At 42.9% G+C, this 5,679-nt stretch overlaps 1 non-coding gene across 1 annotated transcript; it reads left to right on the top strand.

Annotated features, from left to right (window-relative positions):
• The first annotated feature begins 1,347 nt into the window (after positions 1-1,347).
• Positions 1,348-1,420, top strand: trnav-aac (transfer RNA valine (anticodon AAC)). Its single transcript has one exon. It is a non-coding gene; the product is annotated as a tRNA-Val (tRNA).
• Positions 1,421-5,679: the final 4,259 nt, after the last annotated feature.

Genomic DNA, 5,679 nt, shown 5'->3' with positions numbered 1-5,679 from the left:
TACCCTGTCTTTGCCCCTCTTATTTCCCCTTTCAGTTCCCCTCTCAAATTTCTTTGTTCTGCCTGGTGAATGAAGAAAAAAAAAGTTAGGATTTCCGTCAGCCTGAAACAGAAAGTGATTAGATGATTAATGGCGATTTGAAGAACTATTCATCTTTTTTCAGAGTTTAATGAGTATTGCGAAATTAATACAGTTAACTATTTTGTAGAAGTTAATTCCCTGAACGGGAAAGGGACCCGTCTCCCACACTGAGAGCATTTGCAGAAGCCAGCTATCTTCTGAGGGTTTCCAAAAGCCAAAGATGCAGCAGAGTTTCTGTGGTGTAGTAGTTATCACGTGTGCCTAACACGCGAAAAGTCCCTGGTTCGAAACCGGAACGCAACATTTTTGGGCCACCCCCTCTGCCTCCATGAATCGATTTCCTTTATGATCCCGAATCAGCGTCTGGCTCGTTTAATGTTTACATGCGTGTGGAAGTCTTTTGGATTGCCTTTTATGTTGGCCACCAGTCTATTCTCATACCCTTTCTTTGCCCCACTTATTTCCGCTTTCAGTTCCCCTCCCAACTTTACATATTCTGTTGGTGAATGAATAAAAAAAAGTTAGGTTTTCCGTCAGCCTGAAACAGAAAGTTATTAGTTGATTGATGGCGATTCGATCAACTATTCGTCTTTTTTCCGATTTTAATGAGTATTGCGAAATTAATGCAGTAAACTATTTTGTAGAAGTTAATTCCCAAAATGGGAAAGGGACCCGTCTCCCACATTGAGAGCATTTGCAGACGGCAGCGATCTTCTGAGGGTTTCCTACAAATACGAGAACAGCAGAGTTTCTGCAGTGTAGTGTTTACCGCGTTAGTTTAACACACGAAAAGTCCCTGGTTTAAAACCGGGCAGGCACATTTTTGGGCTGCCTCCATGAGTCGATTTCCTTCATGATCCCGAATTCGAGTCGGGTTTTTCCGACCCGTTTAATGTTTACATGCCTGTGGAAGACTTTTGGATTCACTTTTATGTTGGCCGCCAGCCATTTCTCATACTCTCTCTTTGCCCCTCTCATTTCCCCTTTCAGTTCCCCTCTCAACTGTCTGTATTCTGCCTGGTGAATGAATGAAAAAAAAGCTAGGGTTTCCGTTAGCCTGAAACAGAAAGTTATGAGTTGATTAATGGCGATTTGAACAACTATTCGTCTTTTTTCAGAGTTTAATGAGTATTGCGAAATTAATACAGTAAACTATTTTGTCGAAGTTAATTCCCTGAACGGGAAAGGGACCCGTCTCCCACACTGAGAGCATGTGCAGACGGCAGCTATCTTCTGAGGGTTTCCGATAATAATACGTGCATCAGAGTTTCTGTAGTGTAGTGGTTATCACGTTCGCCTAACACGCGAAAGGTCCCCGGTTCGAAACCGGGCAGAAACATTTTTGGGCTGCCTCCATGAATCGATCTCCTTTGTGGTCCCGAATCAGGGTCGGGTTCTGACTCCCAGTTTAATGTTTACATGCCTGTGGAAGACTTTTGGATTCCCTTTTATGTTGGCCGCCAGTCTATTCTTATACTCTCACTTTGACCCCCTTATTTCCTCTTTCACATCCCCTCTGAACTTTCTATATTCTGCCTGGTGAATGAACACATAAAAAAAAGTTAGGATTTCCGTCAGCCTGAAACAAAAAGTTATTAGTTGATTAATGGCGATTTGAACAACTATTCGTCTTTTTTCAGAGTTTAATGAGTATTGCAACGTGTACAGCAGAGTTTCTGTAGTGCAGTGGTTATCACGTTCGCCAAACACGGGAAAGGTCTCCAGTTCGAAACCGGGCAGAACCATTTTGAAAAAGTTACCTACTAAAAATCAATACGTCTGAAAAAAAGCAAGAATTCGGTCTGTGGTAAAATGTGAATAAAATACCACACCTCACAGAACCGATATATTTTCCATTCTCTGTATAGTTCAATACACATTCAAACACTACACATATACAGACAGTGTCTCGCCCTCATTCACGTTTCATGCCCCGACTGTGCAGGAAGCCTCTCTCAAAGCTGCACATTGCGATTGTTTTCAGTTGATTTGTGAGAGGTCATTAAAGGATCCTGCAGCGCTGCCTCGGTTTATAAATGCAGTTATAAACAGCATTGCAGCCGCGGCAACAAACAGATCAGTTTTTCGATGTTCGATGTTCCCCAGCTCCCGCATTGAGTGAAGCCACGAGAGCAACAACATTCAGGCCGCCTGTCCGGCCCCGCTCTCTCCAATCACACGTTGCTGGCGGGAAGCTGCAGTTGCCGCTTCAGGCAGCGCATTACTGCCCATCCCTGGGAAACAAGATAACACCGAAGCTTTGACAACACATCGCAGGCATCGTCTGTCCCGTCGTTGTTGCTCCGCTGCGAAGACAGAACTTGCCAGCTGTTTCAAAATTTACAACCAGAACACTGGATCCTCAGATCACTACCCGTTTTAAAAGTCTGTTGCTCTACCTACTGAGCTATGCAGGCTCGCAATTTGTTAAGTTCCTATCGTACTTATTCATTGTAGGACTCTGAATTATCCATCGTAGACGTCGAAATTGGGTGAGGGTCCCTGTTATAAAATTGTTAGCAACGTGTTGAGGAGAATCCTTGTTTCTGTTGAACATGATGTAAGAAACATGGACAGTGAAGTCGTGAGTTCACAATTATTCGTGTTTGTGCCAAATAAGAACATAAGGAATCGGAGCAGGAGCAGGCCAATCGGCCCCTCGAGCCTGCTCCGCCATTCAATAAGATCATGGCTGATCTGATCCTAACCTCAAATCTAAATTCATGTCCAATTCCCTGCCCGCTCCCCGTAACCCCGAATTCCCTTTACTTCCAGGAAACTATCTTTTTCTTTTTAAAATTTATTTCATGATGTAGCTATTATTTAACAATGTCTTGTCATTCGTTAGCAGCAATTAAAATAACACTTTACATAGTGGCTCAAAAGCTGAACTTGTCCCACACGGGAACTGGAAAAGGCCTCTCGACCTATCAGCGTATTAACATCTGTGAGCTGAATAATTTCACCCGTTACACAGTGACACCAGGGAGAATATTTCCCATCCAGATTTTCGCCACACGAAACTTCCAACTGATGAATATCCGCTAAACGAAAAGAAAAATTGTATGTTTAGTTCTTTAGATTGAAAGATCTCGTACCGGCCCCTTTGCCATATCAGCTGCCGCTCATGGCTCCCTCTCCCCTATAAACAAGTAAATTCACACCTACCATTGCAAGACGGTAGGCCAGAGGAACCCAAGTGCTCACATGGGAACACTAAGAAGTAGATGCGTTATGGAACATACCAGTTGTACCTTGAACTCAAAATGTTCGATTGTTCCAGATGAGGCTCAAATTCACAACCTGGGCATTTCTGGAGTTCATAAAAGTACCGCACGCTGAGCGCTTGCGCCACAAGAGCAGCGCACAATCGGTCCGATCAGTGCTCCCGTCAAACAGCTTCATTTTCCGTCTCTGAATTATCGCTTTGTGATCTTTCTCCGATTTCTCCAAGAAGCCTCCAATCAAGATGCGCTTCGATAAATATCCGCAGTGAACTTTAAAAACCCTGGGATCTGAAACAAAACCCCAGAAGATAAGAACTTTTATTGATCTTATTATTAACTAAAGGACAACTTTTGATGGTGCTTTAAGGAGGATTTGGATAAAGTGTGAAATGAAACTGAGAAACTCTCTCTGAGCTGTCGTTGATTGAAGAGATGGGCGTTATTTCATTTGAAAACCGAGGCTCGGAACTTTCTGATGGAGAAGTGTGACAGAAGATTGTGGTTAGTGGCAGTTGCCGGTGAGATCTAGAGGAGAGGGAGATAAGTCAAAGTCACAGCTGTGACAGCTCAAGTGCTCTGCTTATCTGTAATATTTAAAAATGTAATGTACAGTACAGGGCAAACCGATTTTTTATCGGTTATCAAAAATACTAAACGATACAGGTTCAAAGGCGGATTTGTGAAGAGGGAACGGATTTAACCGCCAGACCGAAATCATTCCACATGAATCTGAAGCGTCTTGAAAAAAACGGCAGCGCGAACTGTTATGATCGTGTCATGAATTCAAAGACCCTCCAATTACCGACAGTATCTTTGAACGAGTTGTGCAGCAAAACCGTGAGTGAAGCCGCTTTGCATTTGTCAAACGTGTAGGTGACGATATTGGCGTTAATAAGGGTCGATTTCAATTATTTGAAATCTCACCATACCTCTTGACCCGAAAATCGACGAGAAAATCGGGTTTTTCCTGTAGGTCGTGAATTGAAGGGAAAGCCGCATCAAACAGATCAGAGAAATGAAGAGCAGAAAATGTGGATGAAATTTGCACGAGTGAAAATCCCTGTTTTTCGGAAGACTCAGTCCCCAATGGTGGAGAGGATTGATATTTCGAGCTGTTATTCACCAGCCTTAACTTCAGTAATTTCCTGTTTGCTGACAATGAGATGAGACGAAATGAACAGGTCCAACGAGCCGGTCTGTAACACAGGACAATGATTCAGTGCAGCTCGTTACCCAGTCACTGGGCTCCGTTATAGCCGCTCCTGTCAGTAACACACAAAGATAAATTGTAAATCGGAAACAGAAAGAGTTAATGTAGAACACTGAATATGAACCGCCAGTTTTTCCCTCTTTCCGGCTTTTAAAACAATCAGTTTCACAGTTTGTCAAACCCAAAACAGCCTCTGGTATTTGCTGATCGAGAATTTCAGTGGAAATTGGGACCGTCACTCAGTATCGGAACAAATATACCCGCTGAGGTTTCGGGGTTGTTACTGGTTTATTTATATCAGTGAGTGACTGGTTTTAAACTAGGTGAGGATCTAAACCTGAGGTAAGAGCCTGGGATAGACAAGAGATTCTACAATATATCAAGTTAAATTACACTGATTCAACCAACACTGTACATCACATCCCTTAAATATTGTTACCTGTTACTACATAAAACTGGTGTGGGTGGAAATGGGAAATAACTGAAAAAACCTTCATTGTATCAAACTTATTATTATTATACAAACAATGTACAGCCTATCCCATAAAAAAGACTCAATGTAAAACCAGTCGTCAGTCCCAGAGCCGCTGTGCCCGTGATGTGATTTGCATCCGATTCTGACTGACTTAGTATCAGACGCGCTCCCGTCCACAGTAAACGGATGGGGCCGGATCCAAAAGAGAAAAATGAGGACCGACCTCCGCATAACTTGTCTTCATAATTTAACCATTTTAGCCCCGGTATCATTCTGGTCATTCTGCGCTGCACCCACTCCAAGGCCAATATTTCCTTCCTGATGTGTGGTGCCCAGAGCTGAATGCAGTACTTTAAATGGGGTCTCAGCAAGGATTTATATCTGTAACATTCTCCCCCCCTTTGAATTCCAGCTTCCTTGAAATTAAGGCCAATATCCCATGAGACATTTAAATTAATGTTTCCACCATTCCACTGGCTTTTAGCGATTTCTGTACTTGGACCCCGAAATCTCTCTGCTCCTCCACAGTTCCTAGCTTCTCACCATTTAGAAAATACTCTGATCTATCTTGCTTCAGTCCAAAGTAGATGAGCTCACACTTTTCCATGTTGAAATTTTGAACAGACTGGAGCTCTTCTGTATAGAAAAGAGAAGGCTGAGGGGTGACCTGGTATAGGACTTTAAGA

The sequence above is a fragment of the Heptranchias perlo genome, chromosome 20 (assembly GCF_035084215.1).
Source record: "Heptranchias perlo isolate sHepPer1 chromosome 20, sHepPer1.hap1, whole genome shotgun sequence".
Classification (NCBI taxonomy): Eukaryota; Metazoa; Chordata; class Chondrichthyes; order Hexanchiformes; family Hexanchidae; genus Heptranchias; species Heptranchias perlo.
The sequence above is the reverse complement of the archived record's forward strand: the minus strand, read 5'-3'. Positions and strand labels throughout refer to the sequence as shown.